Raw genomic sequence first — 15,252 nt, forward strand, 5'->3', positions numbered from 1 at the left:
CACGAAATACAAGGAGTTTAACTGGGACACAGTGCTGGAGGGAGTTCTGTCACGTGTGGTGGGTCAGGGTCCTAGGAGAATGCACCAACCATGATTGTATCTTACAGAGCGTGGCCCCTTGACCATGGCAACCTGATTCTGAACATTGTTCTGAAACCTCTTCATATAACAAGATGCCTTTACATATAAGGGTCTGCTGGGTGCACCATGTCAGTCACAAGCCATTTGGAAGCCCATCGCAGATCCACATGGCCCCACCACAGATGTTTTATCACACACCTGCACACCACTGCTCTAGGCCCACTACTCAGCAGGCCCCACCATACTGGCATCTCTGTTCTTCATCATTTTCATGAAACCCGTCAATCAAGGCACCTGTCTGGTACACTCATGATCAGCAACAGGACATCCAAAGGTTCTCCAGTGCCACCTGGTCATGGGAATTTCAAAGATTGCATGGTATTTATCTAGCCGTTTTTAAAGGATGAAGTTGGAGGCACTGTGGGTTTCCGTTCATTCAGGAACCATTAAATGGTGAGAAAGATCATTTCAATGAAATCTCTGGAGAACTCTAACAAACAAGGCTTCCCAAAGAGTGGCCAAAACGTCACATGAAACCAGGCCCACTGAGGTGTACAATGTGAGGTCCATGTGTGTTTTGACTCTCAACTATGGCTGCCAGGTCTTTAAGAATAAAATCATGTGATATCCTGGCTGAGATTCCCAGTGTTCTGTGGAAAGTCACCCTGGGCTTCGATCTCAGTTTCCAGGGGGGGGGGCTCTCATGAGTGGCCTCGGAAAATCCCAACTCAATTCATGGCAATACTTCTCTGAGTTCAGTTCCAGAACTCAGTCTCCAAGGGAATCACACCAGAGTTCAAGCCCAGGCGGACCCAGTCCTCTCTTCCACCGCCACACAAATGACCACAATTCAAACCAAAACACTGCCAAAAGGCCCTCATCTTCTTCCACATAGACAATACTCATAACCTCTGGCTGGAGGTTTCCATGAGGGGCGCAGCCTAAGACAGTGTCCACAATAAGCTCCCTTGCCCATCATTTCCCTAATGTCAGGGTGGCCTGGACACCCTTCCTTTGAACCAGGAGTGATCAAATTGGCCTGCCTTTAATACTGCTCAACTTCTCCGCTTGGAGGCCTGCTGATCTTGGGGTATAGATTCTTTGTGTGAATTGGAGTCATGAGAAAACCCAAGCACATAATGGCTAGCCTCTGCAGGGCTTTGAAAAACTCATTTGACCCAAAGGATCCCTATTCTCACTTGATGGAGGACAGGAACCTTACAGAGGAAGGCAAGAGACTTCATCCACATTGACTGCTTTTTTGCCATATTGGCTATGGATGCACATATGGGATCTTTCTTGAGATCCATCAGGTGCTGACAATCTAAGCCACAGCCTTACAGAGGAAGGCAAGAGACTTCATCCACATTGACTGCTTTTTTGCCATATTGGCTATGGATGCACATATGGGATCTTTCTTGAGATCCATCAGGTGCTGACAATCTAAGCCACAGCCTTACACAGGGCCAAGAGGCTGATTCAGACACATCCCTTTGCAAGGAATTAAGCAAAGAGCCACAAGTGATGCCCGTTCGTTTGCATTTGAAAACTGTTTTCTTCAGGCTTCACAAAGGGGTGTCCTGAGGCAAAGACCTTGCTGACATCCAGGGAAACAGAACAATAGGTAAGCAAAAGTCCCAAAGCAGGGTTTCTCCACTGAGAACTTAATGGGCCCACTGATATCTGAGTTTTCTGAGATGCTCACTATTCATTTCAGCTATCTAGTACATGGCAATGTCACCAAGCTTGGAGGTGGTACATATCTTGGACACAAAACCATGAGCCTATTCTGAAGAGTGGCCAGAATTCAGGAAAAAACCAGAAATTTAGGAAGATAGTAGGTTTTGCCCATGGATAAGGCAAGCCCCAGTCCATTCATAAATTGGGCAGGATGAATGCTGGAAGCTTTCTACTAGACAGGACACATCCATTGATGCATTCTCTTTTCTAATGTCTACAACCACGGACACAGTGCGATACACAGACATAGCAACACTCGCCTTGTCAAAAGACTTGCTAGAAACAGTCCACTCCAAACCAAACAAACCGCCTTTCCTAGCTCTTCTCAGAACATGAGACCAAACCACAGACTGAAACCCACACCCACAAAGCCACCTCCTTCCCCCAAGTAGGTCTGTGACTACCCACAGTGTCCTCTGACAGGTGGGCCATACTATGTTCACCGAAATGGCCTGTCCTGTCTCAGATCTGGACTCCTTGTCCAATTCTGTGAAGTTATCAGGAGCCAGGGGTGAGCCACTACCTGCTTTCTCAGGAAAGACCCCCTTCAGAGCTTTCTTGGCAATTGGCCATCCTCACATCTGTAGGTACCAAGAAAGACTGACTCTGTCCTCGGTAAATCCAAACAAGTGAGCCCACTGGGACTGGCACTGGAACTGCCTCTGGGTGCCTGGCTTCCTGGATCCCAAGTTCAGAGAGTTCCATCACCAAGGAAGTGTGGTGAGGTCACTTCCTTCAGGAACTGAATGAGGTCACTGCCTTGGAAACCACTCTGTTGCTTCCAAGGGTCCCATGAGATGGAGGTTGCCCCCTGCTTCCTGTGACACTTTCACAAGTTAGAATGGTATATCAACCATAGGCACCCAGGAAAAGCTCTCCACACAGGCCTGGTTTGGTCCATCTTGTCTACATTAAGAAGAGAGAGGCTCATTCAGACACATCTTTTCATCCTGACCAGGTTGTTTGCCACAGAAGATGACTTCTGCTCTCTCAGGTCCTTGCTGGCTGCCTACATCTTCTCCAGGGATCATTTCTGCATGGACCTTTGAGGTTCTCAGCAGGTGGAAGATCCCCTACATTCCTGTATTGTAAGACCAACTCTGTCCCTGCTCTTCTGTAAAGTTAGATTGAGGGAAAAGTAAATGCTTGGGGTTAAGAACATGTTCGATTTGGGTTAGAAATCATTCTGCTGGATGAAGAATGGTACTGGGAACCTGTGATATTTATAATAATATAGAGGTGAAATATATGTATGAAAACAGAAATCTAAGTAAGATTTGAAGGCCAGAAGGGCATTGGGCCCTTGATTGAAATACTTAGCTTTGAATTACATTCTGTACAGATGTCTCTGACAAATCCATATACAATGGCATAGGACCTTGTACCTTGGATGATTGAATGTAGAAGAGAAGATCCAGTCAAAAAGGGATAGTAGGTAGGATTAGGAAGATAGTCAGTAGGTTTAGGAAGAAGAGTGGGTATAATATTTGGACCAAAAGTTCTTTAGCAATAGGGTGTCTGTTAGAGAGTGAATGTAAATGTCAGCACATGTGAAGAGTCAGTCACAATGATGAACTGGGGAAGATATGTAGGAAAGCAGATATAAATATAGACATTAGGAAATCAGGAAAAGTATAAAGTGAGTGATAGGATTTGACATTTTCAACAGGGTTGAGGTTGAATATATAATCTAAGGCAGAAACAAATGTGTAGTCACCAATAGGATTGACATTTGAGAGCATTAGGCAACCTGGACAAGGATGGTTTTAGTAATCCATGCTAACTTTCCAATTAGGCTTTGGTACAATCATAAGTGTGACCTTTGCATTTTGTGTCCAGAATATCACTGTGATAAAATATATATGTAGATCAGGTGACATGAGTATTTCTTCAACTATTTTTGGGAGGAATGTATTGAAGACGTATAAATTAGCATTCGGGGGTACAAATAGGTATACCCAGGGTCTATGTGTATAGAGATAATGCATGAATAGACCACAATGTGAATAAAGAATATAACTGGTTCCAATTTAAATAATGGATTGAATTGATATCTGAAAATATATAGGAAATATTAAATTGATACAGGATCATTCATTCAAACCAGTTATACATCTAATGGTAATATTAGGGTGATGGTTTACCATGAGGGGTGTGTGAGTTTTGGTTCCAAAGTGATTATGGAAATCCAAAATAATATGCTTGGAAAGAAGTCTCATGAAAAGACCAGGCAAGAAACATGGAGGAATACATGTGTTCTGAAGCAGGATTTGATGGAAAGTGAACCAAATGCCTAGAAATTTGTGAACATGAGGATGAAATATATATCCTATGATGTGCATCAACTGAAGAAACAGTAATGTACCAGTGTTGAATAAAAATAAATGTCCAAATACACATCATGTCCCATAGGAGTCTACTTGCATTGATGTTACAAAGGGTCAGTTACTGAAGAAATGTTAGGATTTCTATTCACCAATCACTGAGGTTAGTTTTCAGTACTAGGAAACAAATACGTATTTCAGGTGGATGAATATTTCTGAGAATAATCTTGTGAAAAGTTGACTATAAATCCACATACATGAACATGAATTTAGGGAGTGTAAAATAAGACACATATATTTTATATTTTGAAAAATATGGTGAGTGTGTGTGTGTATATATATACATAGATATATATACAAAACCACAAACACAGAGACATTAAGAAGTAAAAATATATATGCCAATTGAAATTCATCATGAAATATATATCATTTAAAGATCCAAAAATATTTATTTTACTGAACATGGATGTATGTATCATGTTGTTCAAGTAGGAAGCTCACCCATAGGTTGATTTTCAGTTCAAACAGCATTTAGGAGGAGTGATTTCTTCTCACAGATTGTATCTCCCAAGTCAGCCACCTCAAAAGAATGTAGCTGGGAAACCAGGTAGGATTCTGTATGTGCATGTAAAAAGACATGTGCTGAATAGGCTGCAAAGAAAGGAAGACAGGAATTCAGATATTTGTTAAGTTTAAAAACACATGGAGTTCTATTACATTGGACTGGATTCATAACATGTACCCTTTATAATTCAAAAGGCCTGTCCAACTACGCCTCATGCCTCCTCTGTACTGCTAGTATTTTTATTCTGTTTGGGTTATTTTTCTCTATCATATTATGATTCGTAGTCAGAGTCTAGTAGGGTATGGGTTAGTGTCAGGGATTCAGTTTTTGGAATGGAAAATAGGAAAATAAATCCAAAGTTTATGCAAATATGTTCTACACAAAATCTTCCCACAATCATCCAGAAAAATGCCTTGACAATACCCTTGCCCCATGTAAGACGCAATTCGAGAAGAAGAGTCAGAAAATCATTGAATACATATGTGGAATGAAAAATGCTCAGGAGTTCACAACTTTGGAAGTGGTAGAGGAGTTTCCAGATGTAAGGGACAGGATAAACACTCCACAAACATGGAGCTCTGCTTGCCTAAAGACTTCTTGAGAAACTGCCTCTGAGAATGGGCTTTTGAAATATATGTTGTTGTCAGGAGCTTTAGCTTCTTTTGTAGTGAGACCATCAAAGCTGGGTCTTCATCTATGTGACCTGGAGGATATGGTTTCTGATTTTCCAATGAACATGAGGCAGAAGTGCTGAATTCTCTCTTTGTAGGTAAACTGTGGCCATTGGGGGCTAAGTGTCTCCCCGTGGGGACTCTGAAGCCATTTGGTCATCCTCCACTTTTCGTGGTGTTTCTTGCTGCTGCACTAGGAGTTTGGTATTTGCTTCACGAAATACAAGGAGTTTAACTGGGACACAGTGCTGGAGGGAGTTCTGTCACGTGTGGTGGGTCAGGGTCCTAGGAGAATGCACCAACCATGATTGTATCTTACAGAGCGTGGCCCCTTGACCATGGCAACATGATTCTGAACATTGTTCTGAAACCTCTTCATATAACAAGATGCCTTTACATATAAGGGTCTGCTGGGTGCACCATGTCAGTCACAAGCCATTTGGAAGCCCATCGCAGATCCACATGGCCCCACCACAGATGTTTTATCACACACCTGCACACCACTGCTCTAGGCCCACTACTCAGCAGGCCCCACCATACTGGCATCTCTGTTCTTCATCATTTTCATGAAACCCGTCAATCAAGGCACCTGTCTGGTACACTCATGATCAGCAACAGGACATCCAAAGGTTCTCCAGTGCCACCTGGTCATGGGAATTTCAAAGATTGCATGGTATTTATCTAGCCGTTTTTAAAGGATGAAGTTGGAGGCACTGTGGGTTTCCGTTCATTCAGGAACCATTAAATGGTGAGAAAGATCATTTCAATGAAATCTCTGGAGAACTCTAACAAACAAGGCTTCCCAAAGAGTGGCCAAAACGTCACATGAAACCAGGCCCACTGAGGTGTACAATGTGAGGTCCATGTGTGTTTTGACTCTCAACTATGGCTGCCAGGTCTTTAAGAATAAAATCATGTGATATCCTGGCTGAGATTCCCAGTGTTCTGTGGAAAGTCACCCTGGGCTTCGATCTCAGTTTCCAGGGGGGGCTCTCATGAGTGGCCTCGGAAAATCCCAACTCAATTCATGGCAATACTTCTCTGAGTTCAGTTCCAGAACTCAGTCTCCAAGGGAATCACACCAGAGTTGAAGCCCAGGCGGACCCAGTCCTCTCTTCCACCGCCACACAAATGACCACAATTCAAACCAAAACACTGCCAAAAGGCCCTCATCTTCTTCCACATAGACAATACTCATAACCTCTGGCTGGAGGTTTCCATGAGGGGCGCAGCCTAAGACAGTGTCCACAATAAGCTCCCTTGCCCATCATTTGCCTAATGTCAGGGTGGCCTGGACACCCTTCCTTTGAACCAGGAGTGATCAAATTGGCCTGCCTTTAATACTGCTCAGCTTCTCCGCTTGGAGGCCTGCTGATCTTGGGGTATAGATTCTTTGTGTGAATTGGAGTCATGAGAAAACCCAAGCACATAATGGCTAGCCTCTGCAGGGCTTTGAAAAACTCATTTGACCCAAAGGATCCCTATTCTCACTTGATGGAGGACAGGAACCTTACAGAGGAAGGCAAGAGACTTCATCCACATTGACTGCTTTTTTGCCATATTGGCTATGGATGCACATATGGGATCTTTCTTGAGATCCATCAGGTGCTGACAATCTAAGCCACAGCCTTACACAGGGCCAAGAGGCTGATTCAGACACATCCCTTTGCAAAGCAATTAAGCAAAGAGCCACAAGTGATGCCCGTTCGTTTGCATTTGAAAACTGTTTTCTTCAGGCTTCACAAAGGGGTGTCCTGAGGCAAAGACCTTGCTGACATCCAGGGAAACAGAACAATAGGTAAGCAAAAGGCCCAAAGCAGGGTTTCTCCACTGAGAACTTAATGGGCCCACTGATATCTGAGTTTTCTGAGATGCTCACTCTTCATTTCAGCTATCTAGTACATGGCAATGTCACCAAGCTTGGAGGTGGTACATATCTTGGACACAAAACCATGAGCCTATTCTGAAGAGTGGCCAGAATTCAGGAAAAAACCAGAAATTTAGGAAGATAGTAGGATTTGCCCCAGTCCATTCATAAATTGGGCAGGATGAATGCTGGAAGCTTTCTACTAGACAGGACACATCCATTGATGCATTCTCTTTTCTAATGTCTACAACCACGGACACAGTGCGATACACACATAGCAACACTCGCCTTGTCAAAAGACTTGCTAGAAACAGTCCACTCTAAACCAAACAAACCGCCTTTCCTAGCTCTTCTCAGAACATGAGACCAAACCACAGACTCACACCCACACCCTCAAAGCCACCTCCTTCCCCCAAGTAGGTCTGTGACTACCCGCAGTGTCCTCTGACTGGTGGGCCATACTATGTTCCCCCGAAATGGCCTGTCCTGTCTCAGATCTGGACTCCTTGGACAATTCTGTGAAGTTATCAGGAGCCAGGGGTGAGCCACTATCTGCTTTCTCATGAAAGATCCCCTTCAGAGCTTTCTTGGAAATTGGCCATCCTCACATCTGTAGGTACCAAGAAAGACTGACTCTGTCCTTGGTAAATCCAAACAAGTGAGCCCACTGGGACTGGCACTGGGATTGCCTCTGGGTGCCTGGCTTCCTGGATCCCAAGTTCAGAGAGTTCCATCACCAAGGAAGTGTGGTGAGGTCACTTCCTTCAGGAACTGAATGAGGTCACTGCCTTGGAAACCACTCTGTCCTAACTGTTGCTTCCAAGGGTCCCATGAGATGGAGGCTGCCCCTGCTTCCTGTGACACTTTCACAAGTTAGAATGGTATATCAACCATAGGCACCCAGGAAAAGCTCTCCACACAGGCCTGGTTTGGTCCATCTTGTCTACATTAAGAAGAGAGAGGCTCATTCAGACACATCTTTTCATCCTGACCAGGTTGTTTGCCACAGAAGATGACTTCTGCTCTCTCAGGTCCTTCCTGGCTGCCTACATCTTCTCCAGGGATCATTTCTGCATGGACCTTTGAGGTTCTCAGCAGGTGGAAGATCCCCTACATTCCTGTATTGTAAGACCAACTCTGTCTCTGCTCTTCTGTAAAGTTAGATTGAGGGAAAAGTAAATGCTTGGGGTTAAGAACATGTTCGATTTGGGTTAAAAATCATTCTGCTGGATGAAGAATGGTATTGGGAACCTGTGATATTTATAATAATATAGAGGTGAAATATATGTATGAAAACAGAAATCTAGTAAGATTGAAGACCAGAAGGGCATTGGGCCCTTGATTGAAATACTTAGCTTTGAATTACATTCTGTACAGATGTCTCTGACAAATCCATATACAATGGCATAGGACCTTGTACCTTGGATGATTGAATGTAGAAGAGAAGATCCAGTCAAAAAGGGATAGTAGGTAGGATTAGGAAGATAGTCAGTAGGTTTAGGAAGAAGAGTGGGTATAATATTTGGACCAAAAGTTCTTTAGCAATAGGGTGTCTGTTAGAGAGTGAATGTAAATGTCAGCACATGTGAAGAGTCAGTCACAATGATGAACTGGGGAAGATATGTAGGAAAGCAGATATGAATATAGACATTAGGAAATCAGGAAAAGTATAAAGTGAGTGATAGGCTTTGACATTTTCAACAGGGTTGAGGTTGAATATATAATCTAAGGCAGAAACAAATGTGTAGTCACCAATAGGATTGACATTTGAGAGCATTAGGCAACCTGGACAAGGATGGTTTTAGTAATCCATGCTAACTTTCCAATTAGGCTTTGGTACAATCATAAGTGTGACCTTTGCATTTTGTGTCCAGAATATCACTGTGATAAAATATATATGTAGATCAGGTGACATGAGTATTTCTTCAACTATTTTTGGGAGCAATGTATTGAAGACGTATAAATTAGCATTCGGGGGTACAAATAGTTATACCCAGGGTCTATGAGTATAGAGATAATGCATGAATAGACCACACTGTGAATAAAGAATATAACTGGTTCCAATTTAAATAATGGATTGAATTGATATCTTAAAATATATAGGAAATCTTATATAGATACAGGATCATTCATTCCAACCAGTTATACATCTAATGGTAATATTAGGGTGATGGTTTACCATGAGGGGTGTGTGAGTTTTGGTTCCAAAGTGATTAAGGAAATCCATAATAATATGCTTGGAAAGAAGTCTCATGAAAAGACCAGTCAAGAAACATGGAGGAATACATGTGTTCTGAAGCAGGATTTGATGGAAAGTGAACCAAATGCCTAGAAATTTGTGAACATGAGGATGAAATATATATCCTATGATGTGCATCAACTGAAGAAATAGTAATGTGCCAGTGTTGAATAAAAATAAATGTCTAAATACACATCATGTCCCATAGGAGTCTACTTGCATTGATGTTAAACAGGGTCAGTTACTGAAGAAATGTTTGGACTTCTATTCACCATTCACTGAAGTTAGTTTTCAGTACTAGGAAACAAATACGTATTTCAGGTGGATGAATATTTCTGAGAATAATCTTGTGAAAAGTTGATTATAAATCCACATACATGAACATGAATTTAGGGAGTGTAAAATAAGACACATATATTTTATATTTTGAAAAATCTGGAGAGTGTGTGTGTGTATATATACATAGATATATATACACAAACACAAACACAGAGACATTAAGAAGCAAAAATATATATGCCAATTGAAATTCATCATGAAATATATATCATTTAAAGATCCAAAAATATTTATTTTACTGAACATGGATGTATGTATCATGTTGTTCAAGTAGGAAGCTCACCCATAGGTTGATTTTCAGTTCAAACAGCATTTAGGAGGAGTGATTTCTTCTCACAGATTGCCAAGTCAGCCACCTCAAAAGAATGTAGCTGGGAAACCAGGTAGGATTCTATATGTGCATGTAAAAAGACATGTGCCAAATAGGCTGCAAAGAAAGGGAGACAGGAATTCACATATTTGTTAAGTTTAAAAACACATGGATATCTATTACATTGGACTAGATTCATAACATGTACCCTTTATAATTCAAAAGGCCTGTCCAACTACGCATCATGCCTCCTCTGAACTGCTAGTATTTTTATTCTGTTTGGGTTATTTTTCTCTATCATATTATGATTCGTACTCAGAGTCTAGTAGGGTATGGGTTAGTGTCAGGGATTCAGTTTTTGGAATGGAAAATAGGAAAATGAATCCAAGGTGTACGCAAATATGTTCTACACAAAATCTTCCCACAATCATCCAGAAAAATGCCTTGACAATACCCTTGCCCCATGTAAGACGCAATTCGAGAAGAAGAGTTAGAAAATCATTGAATACATATGTGGAATGAAAAATGCTCAGGAGTTCACAACTTTGGAGGTGGTAGAGGAGTTTCCAGAAGTAAGGGACAGGAGAAACACTCCACAAACATGGAGCTCTGCTGGCCTAAAGATGTCTTGAGAAACTGCCTCTGAGAATGGGCTTTTGAAATATATGTTGTTGTCAGGAGCTTTAGCTTCTTTTGTAGTGAGACCATCAAAGCTGGGTCTTCATCTATGTGACCTGGAGGATATGGTTTCTGATTTTCCAATGAACATGAGGCATAAGTGCTGAATTCTCTCTTTGTATGTAAACTGTGGCCATTGGGGGCTAAGTGTCTCCACGTGGGGACTCTGAAGCCATTTGGTCATCCTCCACTTTTCGTGGTGTTTCTTGCTGCTGCACTAGGAGTTTGGTATTTGCTTCACGAAATACAAGGAGTTTAACTGGGACACAGTGCTGGAAGGAGTTCTGTCACGTGTGGTGGGTCATGATCCTAGGAGAATGCACCAACCATGATTCTATTTTACAGAGCGTGGCCCCGTGACCATAGCAACCTGATTCTGAACATTGTTCTGAAACCTCTTCATATAACAAGATGCCTTTACATATAAGGGTCTGCTGCGTGCACCATGTCAGTCACAAGCCATTTGGAAGCCCATCGCAGATCCACATGGCCCCACCACAGATGTTTTATCACACAACTGCACACCACTGCTCCAGGCCCACTACTCTGCAGGCCCCACCATACTGGCATCTCTGTTCTTCATCATTTTCATGAAACCCGTCAATCAAGGCACCTGTCTGGTACACTCATGATCAGCAACAGGACATCCAAAGGTTTTCCAGTGCCACCTGGTCATGGGAATTTCAAAGATTGCATGGTATTTATCTAGCCGTTTTTAAAGGATGAAGTTGGAGGCACTGTGGGTTTCCATTCATTCAGGAACCATTAAATGGTGAGAAAGATCATTTCAATGAAATCTCTGGAGAACTCTAACAAACAAGGCTTCCCAAAGAGTGGCCAAAACGTCACATGAAACCAGGCCCACTGAGGTGTACAATGTGAGGTCCATGTGTGTTTTGACTCTCAACTATGGCTGCCAGGTCTTTAAGAATAAAATCATGTGATATCCTGGCTGAGATTCCCAGTGTTCTATGGAAAGTCACCCTGGGCTTCGATCTCAGTTTCCAGGGGGGGCTCTCATGAGTGGCCTCGGAAAATCCCAACTCAATTCATGGCAATACTTCTCTGAGTTCAGTTCTCAGTCTCCAAGGGAATCACACCAGAGTTCAAGCCCAGGCGGACCCAGTCCTCTCTTCCACCGCCACACAAATGACCACAATTCAAACCAAAACACTGCCAAAAGGCCCTCATCTTCTTCCATATAGACAATACTCATAACCTCTGGCTGGAGGTTTCCATGAGGGGCGCAGCCTAAGACAGTGTCCACAATAAGCTCGCTTGCCCATCATTTGCCTAATGTCAGGGTGGCCTGGACACCCTTCCTTTGAACCAGGAGTGATCAAATTGGCCTGCCTTTAATACTGCTCAGCTTCTCCGCTTGGAGGCCTGCTGATCTTGGGGTATAGATTCTTTGTGTGAATTGGAGTCATGAGAAAACCCAAGCACATAATGGCTAGCCTCTGCAGGGCTTTGAAAAACTCATTTGACCCAAAGCATCCCTATTCTCACTTGATGGAGGACAGGAACCTTACAGAGGAAGGCAAGAGACTTCATCCACATTGACTGCTTTTTTGCCATATTGGCTATGGATGCACATATGGGATCTTTCTTGAGATCCATCAGGTGCTGACAATCTAAGCCACAGCCTTACAGAGGAAGGCAAGAGACTTCTTCCACATTGACTGCTTTTTTGCCATATTGGCTATGGATGCACATATGGGATCTTTCTTGAGATCCATCAGGTGCTGACAATCTAAGCCACAGCCTTACACAGGGCCAAGAGGCTGATTCAGACACATCCCTTTGCAAGGAATTAAGCAAAGAGCCACAAGTGATGCCCGTTCGTTTGCATTTGAAAACTGTTTTCTTCAGGCTTCACAAAAAACTGTCCTGAGGCAAAGACCTTGCTGACATCCAGGGAAACAGAACAATAGGTAAGCAAAAGGCCCAAAGCAGGGTTTCTCCACTGAAACTTTAATGGGCCCACTGATATCTGAGTTTTCTGAGATGCTCACTATTCACTTCAGCAATCTAGTACATGGCAATGTCACCAAGCTTAAAGGTGGTACATATCTTGGACACAAAACCATGAGCCTATTCTGAAGAGTGGCCAGAATTCAGGAAAATACCAGAAATTTAGGAAGATAGTAGGTTTTGCCCATGGATAATGCAAGCCCCAGTCCATTCATAAATTGGGCAGGATGAATGCTGGAAGCTTTCTACTAGACAGGACACATCCATTGATGCATTCTCTTTTCTAATGTCTACAACCATGGACACAGTGTGATACACAGACATAGCAACACTCGCCTTGTCAAAAGACTTGCTAGAAACAGTCCACTCCAAACCAAACAAACCGCCTTTCCTAGCTCTTCTCAGAACATGAGACCAAACCACAGACTGAAACCCACACCCACAAAGCCACCTCCTTCCCCCAAGTAGGTCTGTGACTACCCACAGTGTCCTCTGACAGGTGGGCCATGCTAAGTTCACCGAAATAGCCTGTCCTGTCTCAGATCTGGACTCCTTGTCCAATTCTGTGAAGTTATCAGGAGCCAGGGGTGAGCCACTACCTGCTTTCTCAGGAAAGACCCCCTTCAGAGCTTTCTTGGCAATTGGCCATCCTCACATCTGTAGGTACCAAGAAAGACTGACTCTGTCCTCGGTAAATCCAAACAAGTGAGCCCACTGGGACTGGCACTGGAACTGCCTCTGGGTGCCTGGCTTCCTGGATCCCAAGTTCAGAGAGTTCCATCACCAAGGAAGTGTGGTGAGGTCACTTCCTTCTGGAACTGAATGAGGTCACTGCCTTGGAAACCACTCTGTTGCTTCCAAGGGTCCCATGAGATGGAGGCTGCCCCCTGCTTCCTGTGACACTTTCACAAGTTAGAATGGTATATCAACCATAGGCACCCAGGAAAAGCTCTCCACACAGGCCTGGTTTGGTCCATCTTGTCTACATTAAGGAGAGAGAGGCTCATTCAGACACATCTTTTCATCCTGACCAGGTTGTTTGCCACAGAAGATGACTTCTGCTCTCTCAGGTCCTTCCTGGATGCCTACATCTTCTCCAGGGATCATTTCTGCATGGACCTTTGAGGTTCTCAGCAGGTGGAAGATCCCCTACATTCCTGTATTGTAAGACCAACTCTGTCCCTGCTCTTCTGTAAAGTTAGATTGAGGGAAAAGTAAATGCTTGGGGTTAAGAACATGTTCGATTTGGGTTAGAAATCATTCTGCTGGATGAAGAATGGTATTGGGAACCTGTGATATTTATAATAATATAGAGGTGAAATATATGTATGAAAACAGAAATCTAAGTAAGATTTGAAGGCCAGAAGGGCATTGGGCCCTTGATTGAAATACTTAGCTTTGAATTACATTCTGTACAGATGTCTCTGACAAATCCATATACAATGGCATAGGACCTTGTACCTTGGATGATTGAATGTAGAAGAGAAGATCCAGTCAAAAAGGGATAGTAGGTAGGATTAGGAAGATAGTCAGTAGGTTTAGGAAGAAGAGTGGGTATAATATTTGGACCAAAAGTTCTTTAGCAATAGGGTGTCTGTTAGAGAGTGAATGTAAATGTCAGCACATGTGAAGAGTCAGTCACAATGATGAACTGGGGAAGATATGTAGGAAAGCAGATATGAATATAGACATTAGGAAATCAGGAAAAGTATAAAGTGAGTGATAGGCTTTGACATTTTCAACAGGGTTGAGGTTGAATATATAATCTAAGGCAGAAACAAATGTGTAGTCACCAATAGGATTGACATTTGAGAGCATTAGGCAACCTGGACAAGGATGGTTTTAGTAATCCATGCTAACTTTCCAATTAGGCTTTGGTACAATCATAAGTGTGACCTTTGCATTTTGTGTCCAGAATATCACTGTGATAAAATATATATGTAGATCAGGTGACATGAGTATTTCTTCAACTATTTTTGGGAGCAATGTATTGAAGACGTATAAATTAGCATTCGGGGGTACAAATAGGTATACCCAGGGTCTATGAGTACAGAGATAATGCATGAATAGACCACACTGTGAATAAAGAATATAACTGGTTCCAATTTAAATAATGGATTGAATTGATATCTGAAAATATATAGGAAATCTTATAGTGATACAGGATCATTCATTCCAACCAGTTATACATCTAATGGTAATATTAGGGTGATGGTTTACCATGAGGGGTGTGTGAGTTTTGGTTCCAAAGTGATTAAGGAAATCCAAAATAATATGCTTGGAAAAAAGTCTCATGAAAAGACCAGTCAAGAAACATGGAGGAATACATGTGTTCTGAAGCAGGATTTGATGGAAAGTGAACCAAATGCCTAGAAATTTGTGAATATGAGGATGAAATATATATCCTATGATGTGCATCAACTGAAGAAATAGTAATGTGCCAGTGTTGAATAAAAATAAA

Source organism: Ictidomys tridecemlineatus, chromosome 13 (genome assembly GCF_052094955.1).
Source record: "Ictidomys tridecemlineatus isolate mIctTri1 chromosome 13, mIctTri1.hap1, whole genome shotgun sequence".
In the NCBI taxonomy this organism is placed as follows: Eukaryota; Metazoa; Chordata; class Mammalia; order Rodentia; family Sciuridae; genus Ictidomys; species Ictidomys tridecemlineatus.